The sequence below is a fragment of the Perognathus longimembris genome, chromosome 17 (assembly GCF_023159225.1).
Source record: "Perognathus longimembris pacificus isolate PPM17 chromosome 17, ASM2315922v1, whole genome shotgun sequence".
Lineage (NCBI taxonomy): Eukaryota > Metazoa > Chordata > Mammalia > Rodentia > Heteromyidae > Perognathus > Perognathus longimembris.
The window spans coordinates 29123234-29139057 of NC_063177.1; the positions used below are offsets into that span (position 1 = coordinate 29123234).

Sequence of the window (15824 nt, forward strand, 5' to 3'; positions counted from 1 at the left end):
TCCAACATGAATGGAAATGTGTCTTGAATTGAAGGAACACAGTATTTCTGGTAGGAATCAAGGCATTCACATTCCTGTGCTGACAGTGTTATCAAACCACTTGTGTGATCTTAAGAAGGTCATTTTACTTCTCAAAGGAATCTCAATTTCCCCAGCAGGAAGTGAAGGGATGGACAATCTTGGGAAATTGCTAACAAAGGTCCCCAGATCACAGGTGACAACACAGGCTGCATTCCTCCCCACCTTCCAAACACCTTTCACCACCACCCAAGCAGCTGTGTCAGCACCTCGAGGGGCAAAGGCCCCTATCAGCATCGTCTCTGTCTGCTCCCGCCCCCCCACCCACAGGCTCAGAAAGCAGCAAGGCCAATGCTGCAGCTCTTTTCTGAGGACACAGTGTCCTTTTAGGACTACAAGAGCAGAAAGTGGCATCTCCCGTCTTGCAACAGCAGCGCCATAATCTACATTAGGAAATTTTCATCTAACAAACCAGCCCCAGCATCCTGAGGAGCACAGATGTTCCTGCAGAGCCACATCTCCTCTGCACTTAACAGGCAAGGAAACAGGAAAGAAGAAGCTTGCTGCAGAGAGATGCCATTTACATCAGGAAGACCCAGACAAAACCCAGTCTTTGGAATGGAGGAAGATTCTAGTCAGAAAAGGTCCACGCAAGATGGCCACCCAGAAGCAATGGAAGCCCTCAGAGCAGCCCTATGCTATCCTGAAAGGCCTCATCCAGCATTGCAGACACTAGCCATCACCTGCCTTTCTCATCATGCTGTAGACCCCTCCTGGGCATCTTTCCTAGAGGTACCCCGTCCCGAGCTCCCTAACCCCGAACATATGCACTGTCCTAGGCTGTGCATGCCACTTGCATGTCCTCAGGAAACAGGTTCCTATCTTATGGTCTTCTTTATCTGACACATTTGTTCCTTTCTGTGCAATCTACTCCATGTGTTAAGGCAATAAAATGGGATACAGTGGAACAGGGAAGTTATTACTAAATTATGCTAATAATGCTAATAGAGAATATTGAGACTCAAGGCATTAAGTTGTCTTTGCGCATATATTCTGCCTTTCTGGTGGGACTATAATTTTCCCAAGGACAGAGGTTATGTCTCTTCCTTTTTTCAAAATGCCGAAAATAAGATTCTCCACACATCATCATCTCAGCTGGTGGTATAAACTGAAGAGATGGCAATGGAAAGCTAGCATGCGGCCACCTCCCTCCCTTGGCTTTGACAGACATGGCTAATCGAGTGCACATTCCCATCCACTGACCAGCATACTGCAGTAGGTGAGACACTTTCAACCTATCAGAGACAGCAAAAAAAGAAAAAGAAAAAGAAAGGCAAAAAGGGTTTGCTCCCTGCCCCAGTCTGAGATAATACGCATGATCTCTGCTGAGTAGAGACAACTCTACCAACAGATACTCTGCAACCACCCTCCTCCACAGATGGCTCCTGAGCACTCCTGAGCAATGGAGACAGAGTCTGATCCTGTCTCCAAAGGCCCAATCCCCCCTGCTCACCACCCCCCGACCCTGCCCTGCTTTTGCTACCTCAAAGCCTTTTGAGAAGATCAGCAGGATGTAAATTATTAAATTATGAGTCCTGGTGTCATATCACTAACACACAGTCTATAATCTCTGACACTGGAGAAGGGGAACAAAGGACAGAATTTATGATGAATCCATAAAACTGGACCCCATGCCTTCAGTCAGTTCCTGCGGTCACCTCTCAAGTATCCATGTGATCGGATTACCCTGCCCCAGACTTCATGATCATCCAAAACTGGGAGGGGGGGGCAAGGAAGGGAATGCACAGGCCTTTCTAAACTCCAGGGCAGGAATGACTCAAGGCCTCAGCTTCTTGGATTCATAAAATAATAGGCTGGCGAAGATAGCCCCAAAGGGGTTTAAGAATTATAGATTTATTATTTCTATTTTATTGATGTCATATTTCCTTGCATTATCTACTGCCTTGTCCCCTGCCCCTTTGTTCCATTTGCATTTATGTTGACAGTGCAAGAAGGACTTGGCGACAAGACTAGCCCACAGTCACATGATACCCTTCCTCCGACAGACACGTCTGCTCCCTCAGTGGGACCACAGATATTCCATGCTAATGATGATGATGACAAGTGGTGATTTCAAAGGCCTCTCCTGTTTTCTGTCTAACGGCCTCTCCATGCCCCGTGTGAGTCTATATTCACGCATTCCATATTCGCCCTCCACCATAGCAAAGACCTAATTTAGACAGAGGCAAATTAGCTCTGTGGGGTGAAATGCATTAACCAAGTCTCCCAAACAGCACAAATCTAATTAACTGAAAATCAAAATTGCAAAGCTGAAAAAGATTTCCATGGAAGAAGTCTCCCAAGGATTGAGGGAAAGTTGTGGGCCATGTGACCTGCCTAATCCAAGTCCCAGCGCTAAACTGGGATAAACGCTGTTTGGGTGTTTGGGTTTGTTTGCCTTTTCACTGATGTTTGTTTTCTCTAGATCACCTTTATCACCAGTGGGCTTCAGGGGGCTTATCTGGTACATGCAATAGCCATGAAAAACATCCTTCCCAAGGAGTGGGCCCAGCCTTCAAGAACCTTTGGGACTGTGGGAAATAAGAATAGTGCTCACAGAATCAGCCTAGGAACACCTCTCCTACTCCCACACATTGGTCCCCTGCACAGAGCCCTTGAGATGACAGAGACACATTCAAGCCACAGCTTCCCCGCCATGAAAGAACAAGCCTCTGATCTCTCCAGACTAAGGCCAGCAAGATAAACAATGAGGCTAGGACTAGACAGAGATGTTTTGCCTCCAAAGAAAGCCCAAGAGCGCTCCTGGGAAAGAGATGGCAGAAAATGGTTTTCAAACCTCCCACCCTTTATCACTGGCCCAAACAGTAGTTCTCAACCCTGGCTGCACCTCAGAATCACATGGAAGCTTTCAAAAAATCTCTCAAAGGGCTAAATACAGTAGATACTTGGGAGGCAGAGGTAGAAGGAACACAGTTTGAAACCAGCCCCAGGCAAAAACACAATATCCTATCTAAAAAATAACTAGGGATATGGTTCAAGTGGTAGAGTGCTTGCCTGACAAGCATGGAGCCCTCAGTTCAAACCCTAATACCACCAAAAGAAAATAAAAAGTAAAATAACTCCCAAAACCTAATCCATACTCAGACCAAGGGCATCTGAACTTCAAAGGCATTAGCCAGACACCAGTGGCTCATGCTTATAATCCCAGCTACTCAGGGAAACTGAGATCTGAGAAGCATGGTTCAAAGTCAGCCTGGGAGATTAATCTGAGAGACTCTAATTAACCATCAAAAGAAGCCAGAAGTAGGGGTATGGCTCAAGCATAAAATACCAGACATGAAGAGAAACAATTGAGCAATTATGTAAGGCTCACTCAGAGTTCAAGCCCCAGTGCCAGCACAAAAGGGGGAGGGAGGGAGATAATGCTACTGTAGCCAAAGCAACAGACCAGAACTTTCCAACCTATAATGTGCCCCAATTTACCTGGGAGAATCCTATTAAGACACAGGTGCTGACTAAGCAAGTCTGGGTCAGGACCTGGGACTCTGCACCTCAGCCAAGCTCCAGGCTGATGTCCTGGACTCTGAGACCAACCACACTCTGAGCTGCAAGACTCTAGAATAAAAGCCTCAACTCCTCAGCTTAAGGCCCAAGGGACATATGATCTATTTTCCATTTTCCCTTTTCCATCATGTACTAGTACACAACTTATGTACCCCATCACACATGCAGGGCCCCAAAGACACACAGCTATCTCTCCTCAGTAGCTATATACATCTAGTCCTTGGGTGGGAAAAAAAAACTCCTACATTAATTATTTCATCTCCACTCATGCCCTCCTGTCTGGCCTACTGTCTATTATGGACTGAACTATATCGCCCGCAAAAGCGTGTATGTTGAACTCCTAATCCTCAGGACCTCAAAACGTGACCATTTTTAGAGAGGTTCTTTACAAATATAACCAGGGCAAAATAAGGGTTAGCTCTAATCCAATACAATGGTCATTGTTACCTGCAAATACAAAGAGAAGACCATATGCAGATACAGAGAGAGAGCAAGTGACCATCTTAAGCCAAGAAGCACAGATCCTTCTCTGCAGCCTCTCAGAAGGAATCAACCTTCTTGCCACCTTGACCTTGGACTCCCCAGACTCCACAATGTGAGAAAATGTATTTCTGATGGTGAAGTTACCCCACCTGTGGTAGTCTGTTACCACAGCCCTAAGAAACTAACACCTTGTTTTCAGGACCCAGTGTCCAGGCTCTGCCAACCCAGGAGGTTGCCCTGCCATGCCCACACAGACCCAGCCCTCTGCTGATGCTTTGGGTCTGACCAGCTCATCTGATTCCTCAGTACTTTGAGCTCCTCCTGGCAGAGACCCTGTCCAACCTGTATGCCCAGTACATGCAACATGAGGAACATGAACCAGGCTGAAGTGAAAGAAAGCAGCCACACTTGCCAGCAGTAACTTTCCAGCAAATGCCCTGCCTCATCCTGTAGTCTACTGCCTCCCCTAACTTCTGTCTTGTTTCCCTCTAGGACAGCCAAGAAGGATTTGGGCTTTGTTTGGGGAGGGGGGACAAGGGGGGTAGAGAGAGACAGAGAGACAGAGAGAGAGAGAGAGAGAGAGAGAGAGATTTAAGTCACCATATTGAAATGCAAACTGTCAGGTGTTAAAAATGCTGCCCCTAGCCATAAGGGGCAGCTGGTTTCTCCAAACTAGCATTTATCACATTTGCAGTAAGTACACAAAAGGTCTTCCATTCAAAATCAGGAAGAGAACATAATTCTTTTGTCAAAAGGCAGCAGTAACTAAAGCTGGGCAGAGAGGGAAAGCCGATTCGTACTGTGGCATTCCCATTCTGGGACACAGATGAGTTAGGCTGGAAATGGAGACCAAAGTAAGCCAGAGGGACACATCTCGTCCTGTGTATACTGCACAGTCAAGCTTTGCTACAGTCCTGAAGAGGGAAGGAGACACAGGAAGGCATTGAGAAAGGAAGGTCCTCCTTTGCAAATGGATACCTTGACCCTCCTTGGAATTAAGGCCGTGCCTGGAAACCAGAACTTAGGAGAGATGGGTCCAAAGGCCATTAATCCGTATGAATATGAAATCCTGAAATCATTCCTGTTCAAAGAGCAGAGAGCCACATTCAAAGTTAGGGTGCCCTCCACATCAGAAAAGAACAGCCTAGAGACCTTCATCAAACTTTTTCCACTTTTCACACAAGACCTAAAACATAAGAGGGTCATTTTCTCTTTGGGGCCGATTTATGCTCCGAGGACTGCACAGTCTGCTCTTTTGAAGGTTATAAGGCTGGCCAGCCTTGAAACTCTGGCAAGGCACAGAGTGTTTTATCTCTTGCCATGCACCTCCCTGGGGATCCCTCCCTAACGGCCTTGAATCGGAGGCCCTCACCCAGCCTGCCTCTTGGGGGCCACAACACTACACTGGCTTCCCTCCACTGGCAATTTTGAAAAGGAAAAGTTGGGAAGGCAATGTAGAAAGTGGCAGGAACTGCATATGAGCTTTTCATGAAAGGTATTTTCTGCCTTGAAAAGTTGCCTGCAGGCAACACACACACACACACACACACACACACACACACAACACACAACACACATGCACACACACATAAAAAAATAACAATAATAATAAAGACCATCAACAGTGTAGTTCAATTTGATCCTGACTCTGACTGCAGCTGCCTCTGCCTAGGGCAGGCTGATGGGAAATAAATAGGCTCAACCACAGCTCCAAGTAGGTCTGAGCAGATGTGAGTGCTATAGCTTGTCTCCTAAGACAGGTGTCAAAGATACCACTTGCTTTTCTCCTTGAGTTCCCAACTTCTTAGGGTCAACAACATCACAGCATCAACTCTAGCACCTGTTGTTGTTTTTTCCAAAAACAAACACACACACACACACACACACACACACACACACACACACACACACACACACACACGCCCCCCACACTCTTCCTGAACAGCAAAAGCCCTTACTGCCTGCAAAACCACTATTGGTTCCTTTTGTTCATTCTCCTTTGCAGAGTTATTTCAAAATCCAAAGAACCTTGCTCTTGGCAAAGAAGCATCTCTGACCCCAGGCTGCTGTTCAAGAAAGACCCAGTAACCCTTTATCATGGGCTGAGAAGTCTTCAAAGACCTGACAGTTTCTATACTCCATGACTGGCCTCCATAGCCAAAGCCTTCCTAAAGAATTAACAGAGGAGTCAATGCCCCCAGGCACATACTACCACATCACACATCACCAGTGATACCTGCCCACAAAACCCTAGCCACAGAAAACCACCACCACCACAGTAACAAGAGCCACCAATTACCCAGCATCTACTTATTCTGGGTGCTACAGGAACTTGATATGTGACAAAGAAACTCAATGAACTCTCACAACAGTGTCACCAAATAGCTATTGCCATTCCATTCAAAGTATTTCACTAGGGGCTGGGGATATGGCCTAGTGGCAGGAGTGCTTGCCTCCTATACATGAAGCCCTGGGTTCGATTCCCCAGCACCACATATAGAGAAAATGGCCAGAAGTGGTGCTGTGGCTCAAGTGGCAGAGTGCTAGCCTTGAGCAAAAAGAAGCCAGGGACAGTGCTCAGGCCCTGAGTTCAAGCCCCAGAACTGGCAAAAAAAATAAAATAAAATAAAATAAAATAAAATAAATAAATTTTAAAAAAAAGTATTTCACTATTCCTTTTATGTTAATGAGAAAAGTGAGGGCCAGAGAGCAAGTAAAGTTCCTAAGATCCCCAAATAGAAAAGAGGCAGAAAAGAACTTGAACTGAATCAGATGCCAATGACTCACGCCTGTAATCCTAGCTACTCAAGAGGCTGAGATCTGAGGATCACAGTTCAAAGTCAGCCCGGGCAGCAAAGTCTCTATGAGACTCTTATCTCCCATTAATCACTCAGAAGTGGCACTGTGGCTCAAATGGTAGTACACTAGCCTTGAGCACAGAGAGGCTCACGGACAGTTCCCAGGGCCCTGAGTTCAAGCCTCACAATCAACAAAAGCAAAACAAATGAACAAACAAAAAAAACTTGAACTGAAACTGGTTCTGATCTGCTTGGACTCCTTCAAGAGTTTCCCCATCACTACAGGCTTGAGGCCTCCACCTGTACAACATCTGGGAGACAGACAGAAGATAAACCAACATTGAGTGAAGAACAAAGGGTCCCTCCCTTTTCCTTGGGAGAAACACTTGTACTGCTTCCAATGAGGACTCGACTCCACAGACCTTGTGTTCACTGAGCACTGTTCTCAGGCTGCTGTCTTCCCTAGATGCTTTGCTCACACACAGGAAGCAGTGCAGTGATTCCTACAGGGGCTACAGAAGAGGTCCAGGCACGCCAGGACCAGCAAAGAGGAAAGATATTGCTTGTCCTTTCCTACCCTGACTTCTAGATCTCAAAGGACATAAAAGCTCATTGGTTCAAGTACCAAAGTCCTTCCCACTCCTACCCCTTCTCCCCTGTCTCCCTCACTATTATCTGCCTGCAGGAGGCTGAAATCCAGAGGACAGCACCACCCCTGCTCATGTCTCTGGCTGCTCAGGCTGCCTCTGAACCCATTGATGACTAACAGCTCTTCACTAGGCCTCAAGAACCTTCCTGCCACTGAGTCATGACTTCTCTCTCCTCCGTTCTGCCTGTGATCTATGCTGATTCTCAGGCAGGGCCCCCATTCCTCCTCCCTTCAACTGCCCAAGGAATTGCCACATGACCATCTAGAATTCCCCTCAAAAATGATCAAGTCACAAAGACAGAAGCCATACTTATCTGTGCAAATATTCCCCAATAATCATAGCACATGCCTTGCTCTCAATCTTACACACACTTACAATAGGTGTAATGTGTACAATTCCCCATATATATATATATATATATATATATATATTCATATCACATTATATACTTTCCCCCACAGTGGGATATATAACAAGTAGCCGACAGAGGTTTACAACTATTTGTTCTGCAAGCCCAATCTGGAAGCTGACTGGTGGCAAGGGGGGAACATGAGCTGTCAGAAAGCCCAAAGCAAATTCAGAATACAACAGGCACCAGGGGGTGTGATCCAAGGAACAAGAGGAGCTGGCTCTGAACAAAGCTTCCATCTCATAGGTAAGACAGAAGCACTTGAAAGTTCCTTGGCCCCAAACTTGAGGCTAAAATTCCCTACAATGATTAAACCCAGAACAGAGGATCTACAGAATTGCTTATGTTCAAAGAGTCTCAGCAGTACATTCTGACTTATTAAAGAATATTAACATTTCTTTTCAAAGGCCCACAGAAAACCTGGCTTGCCACAGACTCAGTACAGATTGCAGGATCTCAAAGGTTAATAGCTGAGGAGGTGGATATCAAAAATAAAGGCAGTCTCACCTGGGAAATCTGCCAGGGGAGAGCTCTGTGACCTTGGACAAGAAACATAGCACAAGGGGTAGGTTTCTCCACCAGTCACAATATGACAGTCCAACTGTACCCTAGCCCCTATCTTTGTAATTTCCCTTTCTGAGAACATTCAATGGTTAGCACTAAACTACACTAGGAAAAGAGACCTTATACTTAAGGGCAGATATGAGAGAGAACTGGGAAGCAGGATTTTGTCCTCCTTGAGAACTGTTTTACAGAAGAACTCAAAGACTAGAGTATGTAGTGTTAGTGTTCATAAAAGGAAGAGCATGAGGAGGTTCTGATGCCATGGACTTCCAGGAGAGAAAGATTTATCTGTAAAGCCCCTACCCCTCTGCCATTTGCTGCCCATTTTCTCCTTAACTACTCACCCTACCACCCATCCCACACCCACTGGGGCTGCCCAGTTCCCCTCTCCCACCAGCCAACAAACAGTGCAAGAAGACAGGCTTCAGAAGAACCATCTTCCTTCAGCAAGAACTGCAACATTCATTATTTCCATGGTGGTCATCACCATCTCCCAACAACCATTAAAAAATTAGCCCACTTTTCAGGGAAAGTAGATGAAGGAAATGGTCAGGGTAAAATGCAGTTGGGTAGATGAATAAAAGGCAATGTGAACTCACAAAGTTGTAGCCAAGTCTACATATACCTATACTAAGAAAGAAAAAAAAGCCGATTTCTGAACTCAAGGTTAGGGGAAAACCAGGGTCCAAGATCACACAGGCCTCCAGAAGCACATGCTGCAAAGGAAAGAGGGTGGGAACAGGAGTTGGCCCAACAAGTATCTGAGTCTCAACCATTAAGCCAACACACGCCGAAAAAGATGCCTGCTGGGGCTGGGAATATGGCCTAGTGGTAGAGTGCTTGACTCACATACATGAAGCCCTGGGTTCAATTCCCAAGCACCACATATATAGAAAACGGCCAGAAGTGGCGCTGTGGCTCAAGTGGTAGAGTGCTAGCCTTGAGCAAAAAGAAGCCAGGGACAGTGCTCAGGCCCTGAGTTCAAGGCCCAGGACTGGCAAAAAGAAAGAAAGAAAGAAAAAAGATGCCTGCTGAATTCTGGGTGATCTAGTTAAGTTAGCTCTAGGGATTTGTTTCTTTGCCATTACATAGGGCAGTTAAAACTGCTTGCAGGATTTAAATAGAAATTACATCTAAACAAAAATCTTCATGTAAGAAGAGCATGGATCTGAGAATGAAGCTCTAATTTATGGCACTCACTATATGTCATGTGCTAGGGATAGTCTATTTCAATTAATCCTTAAAGTAACATTGTAAAGTGATGATAGTAATGGTGGTAGTGATTTGCAGGACTGAGCATCCTTCACCCAATGCTGGGTACTCAAGCATTTCTGATTTTGTTTTCAACTAAGGGATATTTACAGATACAGGAGGTATCTTAGGGATGGGACCCAAATCTAAATATAAAATTCACTTATGTTCAATGTACACCTTACATGATGATAGCTTAAAGATAATAGACAGTATTTTATTCAACTATTCAACTGCAGCATGTCACAGAAGGTCGGTCAGGTATGGAATCTTCCACTGGAAGTGGTATATTGGAGCTCAAAAAGTTTCAGATTTTGGAGCATGTCATCTTGCAGATTTTCAGATTAGGGATGTACATGTAACCTGCAGCACAGACACTTCATGTCTGATTTACTCCTCACAACTCATACCCTCTTGGACATATCATCTCATTTAATCCTTCCACCAAAGGGGAGACAGATAGTATTCATCCTGGTACAAATGGATGGGATCCAACATCCAGTAAATGACAAATCCAGAACAATACTTAAGTTGGCCTGACACAAAACAGCCAGACCCACTGCCTCTCAGTGAATGCTAATACCATTATTTGTTCTTCACATACTCACTGACCATACGGGTAGTCCTCCTCTACAGAGCACATAACAGACACTGTTCCTACTCTCACACTAACAAGCAAAATGCTTTCATAGGATGTGGTTAATCAGGGTCCTCCAGAGAACCAGAACAAACAGGAGAGAGACAAGAGAGATTGATTGACTTTAAGAAATTGGTTTGCAACTGTGAAGAGTCTGAAAGTCTGTTCTCAGAGCAGGCCAACTGGCCAGAAACTCAGGTTAAGAGTTAACATTGCAATCTTAAATCTGAAGTCTGCAGGACAAACAAGCAGACTGGAAACTTAAAAAGGGTTTCCAAGCTGCAAATCAGTCTTTGTTCCTAGGAATTCAACAGATTTGATGAGGGTCCAGCCACCTTGTGAAGAGTAAGCTGCTTTACCTAAAGTCAATTGATTGTAAAGGTTAATACAAATGCCTCCATGGCAATACCCAGACTAGGGTTGCATCAAACGAGAGGGCACCATAAGCTGAGCCAGACTGACACCTAAAATTAACTATCACAGGGGTTATAGAGAGTCTTAAGAAACAGAGGAAAGGGGCTAGGGATATGGCCTAGTGGCTAGAGTGCCTGCCTCGTATTCATGAGGCCCTGGGTTCAATTCCCCAGCACCACATATACAGAAAATGGCCAGAAGTGGCACTGTGGCTCAAGTGGCAGAGTGCTAGCCTTGAGCAAAAAGAAGCCAGGGACAGTGCTCAGGCCCTGAGTCCAAGCCCCAGGACTGGCCAAAAAAAAAAAAAAAAAAATTAAGAAACAGAGGAAGAAAAAGCCTAAGGACTTGGGAAATACTCAAAGTCACAAGGAATAAGTGGGCATCCGAAACTTGGAACCTTTTCAGAACTGTGCAAATTTATTTCTCGGAGATCAAGTCTTCACCTACAGGATGAAGAAGCCTGGTGAATACCAAGAACCCGATAATCACGTAGTCCATGAGTTGGCTTCTGGTTTAATATTGTAGCCACATACCACATTTTCACGAAGTGAGAGGCAGCTGTGTACACTAAAGAATGCCACAGCAGAGTACCTGCAAGGATGCCCCCAGCTCCTAGAAACAAAAGAGGTCAAAACACTCTCCCCTTCGCACCCATCCACGTAGGACAAATGGCAGAGTCACCCCTGGACCTTCCTCCTCACTTGAGACAACTGCATAACCTAGACTAGAACTTCGGGGTCTAAAGGGATAACACATGGGACAGGGGTTTGAGGGATAAAGGGGTTTACAAAGGACACCTACGTAAAGAACGGGCCAAGACTCTGCCTTATTACTCAGTCACTGTCAGGTCATGTGTTTGGTGGAACTGCAGATGTGTCTAACTTTTTTAACTAGCAGATCTCAGTGGGAATCTCTCACTCTCATTAGTAGGCAGGAAGGGTTCTTCTCAATAGGCAGCAGTGAACTCCAAGCCCCAGAAGGCCCACCAGTGGTAAGGGACAGGCAGAGGGGAACACAGAGATTTTAGATAAACTCTTCCTCGTCAGCCAGAGGAAAAGGTAGGATAGGACCTCATCCAAAGTACCCAGAGGCCAGTGTTGCTCCCCAGCTGTGGGAGAGGCAAGAACCAGGATTCTCTCTGTCCTTCATGGATGGTAAGAGGGAAAGGGATCCAGATCTGGGATCCTTGTTGATTTCACTCCCAACACACATCAGGTGTCCAATTGAACTGTTGAAAGGAGTATATCTAAACTTGAATATAGTATCGACAGCACATCCTTTTTAAATTCAGACAATGCTGATGGTTGTAATACTTTCTGATTAGAAGTGACATTGTGCCCAGGGCCATGTTAAAAGCTAGAAGAAGAGCACTAAGGGAAAGACAAGTAAATGTTAAAGAGAGACTAGAACCCATAACCAGAGCCTCCATAGAATTGTAACTCTGATTGCAAGTCATTTCAATCTGTGTGTCAGATTCCCTTCTGTGAAATGGAAGTATATCCTCCAGGGGTGCTGTGAGCACCCCCATTTAACACACACTTGACTCCCTGTGCCCTGGTGGGGCCACACACTAACAATAAAGAGGGCCAGATGTCTATGGCATGAAGCCCTATGTCCAAAACTTTATGGGCACAATGATAAAAACATAATAATATGTTTTGACTACATTAGCTGCCTCTGGCCCTGGCTGTTCAAGGTCTCACTGGCATCATGACAGATGTTTTTCCCCATAGATTAATTTATTAACTCTTTCTAAAAGCTGTTTGTTGGGAGAGGAACACACAACTGACTCCAGGTAGCATGTACTGCTAAGAGAAAGGGTAACAGAACACAATTCCTTTCTTGTCTTTATCCTCAACTCCAATCTAAGGACGACATACTTGGCCTTCTCTGAAGTCCTGACTAGCCTGCTCAGAGACCTCTGAGCACTGAGAAGATACTGAGGTACCACTAGTCAGATGCAAGGTCCCTAGTCAGAGGATCTCACTGCCTTCCCTGACTCCTGACTCCCTCCCCCCACACTCCACACCCCCAGAATCCTCACCAAGGATCTCTGCTACAGGAAAGCACTGCTGACCACTCCTCTACAATGGGCCCTGGCCTGAAACTGCCTCTTACTTCCTGTCCTCTCTGTTACACTGAAAGCAATGTGAGGGCAAAGACCTAGCTGGTCTTTCTATACCCTCTCCATGCCTCCAAAATGTCTGGCACATTATAGTGTTCAATATACAACTTCTTGGACTGTGAAGAGGCCTCTGTATATAAAACCCCCATGCAGAGCCTCTAGTGGCCTCAAGCGCTATGTATGTCACCCTCTTTCCTAGAAGAGGATCTCCAAGTTTCATCATGACTCTGGAAGACCTAACCAAAAAGACAGCTTATGCCCTCTGATAGGCAGTGAGCACTAGGCAGGAATTCTGGGTGGAAGCCTCAGAGTCACTCCTTATCCTGGCCACTAAGGTGTGCTTAATCCAGTCTCCTTGCAGCCAATTTCCCTCTGGATGAAGTTCCCCTCCACATCTTCCTGTTTAGATCCCCTCATGTTTCAGGAGCCCCCTCAAGGCCACCCTTTCAAAGACATCCTCCTGAAAACAAGGACGGCTTGCTGTACTGTCCACTTCCTTTGGCAATTAACAAGTGCCATCTCACATGGCATGTGACACTCATGACTCTATGGGTCTTTATGTTCTTCTATCCTATAATAAATAGCACATAGGCTTCTGGAAGGCAGGGAGCAGAGTGTTCCTCATCAAAGTGCCTAGCACACTGGAACACAATGAGTAAATGTGCTTTCAGGCACTCAGAGTGGTCTAATCAAGTCACAGGCTGCCTAGATCAAGATGATTTTAGTAAAGACTTTTCCTAGACAATAATAATCATACTGGCTTTTCTAAATAAAATGCCTGCCATCCCATCACACAAACAAAATCATCTATTCTTATGTGTCCCAATTCCCTCTGGATCTTGTTTCTAAGCACAGGTAGTATTTATGTACCTGTAACCCAACGGCAAACACAACGGCTTCTCAGAACACTGTTGTCTCTAAATACACTTTCATGTGGAGCTCAACGCCTGCATTTTGTCCTGCGATCCACCTCATGGGGTTATTAGAACAACGAACCCAGAACACAGCGAGTGTGAAGCTCCATTCTGTCATAACAGAACCTTTTTTTTTTTTCTGTTCCCATAGGCAGCTTCCCTTCCCCAGGTGTCAAAGCAGATTTTCCTTCTCAGTTCCCAACACATCAAAGGTCTATTTTCACATGAAAGCATTCAACTGAACATGTAGTAAAACAAGACAGCTCTCCCCGTAGACAGCCAGCCACGGCAAGGACCCTTCCCTGGACAACAGGTACTCATTCAGATGCAGGCCCAACCCCTTGAAATCCAAAGGAATATTGTGCCTCTGTTATCCTGCTCCACCCTTCTTCGGGCCTAGGAGTCCACTCCAGTCCCTAATCCTTCCTCACTATATAATCTTTCCCCTCCCCCAACAGGAGGGCCAACCAACACTACCCTTGGTTGCAAGGTTTGCTCAAAGCTGTCCCCAGTACCTCCCCAGGGCCACTCCCTCTGCCAAGATCTGCTGCCACCAATCCCAGGGGACCCTGCCTGAACTCTCATTTATTTGTCTATTTACATTAAAAGGAACAACATGCTCTCATCACACTAGGAAGGGTGAAGAAGCTAAAGCTAGCTTGCTGTCATCCAGGGGCTTTTAATAAAATGAGGGGTCGACAGAAGCTAGCAGCAGCAATGTTTTTAAAATTATGACACTCAGCCCAAGAAAAGTGTCACAAGACGATAAACACCCCTGAGAGTCTCAAAGTAATAAAATTGTGTCTGCTTCTGTCCCAAGGCAAGAAAGCAGCACCACCAAGAAGACATATCCATACACCAAAGCAGTTGTTTTCAGGTTTAGTGGGTGCTTTAGTGTTCAGATTGCTTTCTCTAAAAAATAAACATGATGTTCAACCCCATTAGTAACCAGTAAAATGCAAATTAAAACCACAATGAGGCTAGGCACAGGTAGCTCACACTTGTAATTATCCTAGCTACTTAGGAGGTTGAGATTTGAGGATCACAATTTGAAGCTAACATGGGCAGGAAAGTCCACAAGATTCTTTTCTCCAATTAACCACCAAAAAGCCAGAAATGGATCTGAGGCTCAAGTGATAGAGCACAAGCCTTGAGGGGAAAAGCTAAGGGACAGCATCAGGCAGCTGAGTTCACACCCTAGTACCAGCATTTAGGGAGTAGGGGTAAAAAAAAAAACGAGCTAGGATGAACAAAAATCTGCAGGTCTGAGAATACCAATGACCAATGATCAGTGGTAAAACATAGCAATGGAAGCCATAATGTACCACTAAGGCCATCTTCAAAACAGTTTCTAGGCAACCTGAAATTGCACTACCCTGTGGCCCAAATGGTCTACTTTTTTTTTTTTTTTTTTTAAATTTTTGGTGCCAGTCCTAGGGCTCAGACTCAGGGCCTGGGTGCAGTCCCTGAGCTTTTCTGATCAATGCTAGAACTCTACACTTCGAGCCACAGCTGCACTTCTGGTTTTTAGTAGTTACTTGGAGGTTAAGAATCTCACAGTTTCCTGCTGCAGCTGACTTTAAACCATGGTCTTCAGATAACAGCCTCTTGAGTAGCTAGGATGACAGGTATGAGCCACCACTGCCCAGATAGTAGTTCCACCCATAAGACATTCTGATAAACTCTGTGCACTATACCAGGATAAGCTTATAAAGATATACCACCAACTGTTTGTATAAGCCAAAAAATTAAAACCAGCAACTGAAATGGCCACTAATGGGAGAAAATGCAAAGCAGTTGTCCATTCATACAAAGGACCAGAATTACATCCATCCACAAACGTCAAGTGAATGAAAAGTGCAAGGGTGAAATGCAAGCAAACCTAAGCACGTTAACAAGGTAATGTTCCACTCCTGAGCCATGTGGCTCATGCATATTTTCTATGTCTACATATGCATTATTTTCTATGTGGGGAA

At 45.2% G+C, this 15824-nt stretch overlaps 1 protein-coding gene across 12 annotated transcripts in view; it reads right to left on the reverse strand.

Moving 5' to 3' along the window:
• The window catches only part of Msi2 (musashi RNA binding protein 2), a 369528-nt gene that overhangs the window by 310326 nt on the left and 43378 nt on the right, over positions 1-15824 (reverse strand). The gene's annotated exons all lie outside the window — the stretch shown is intronic.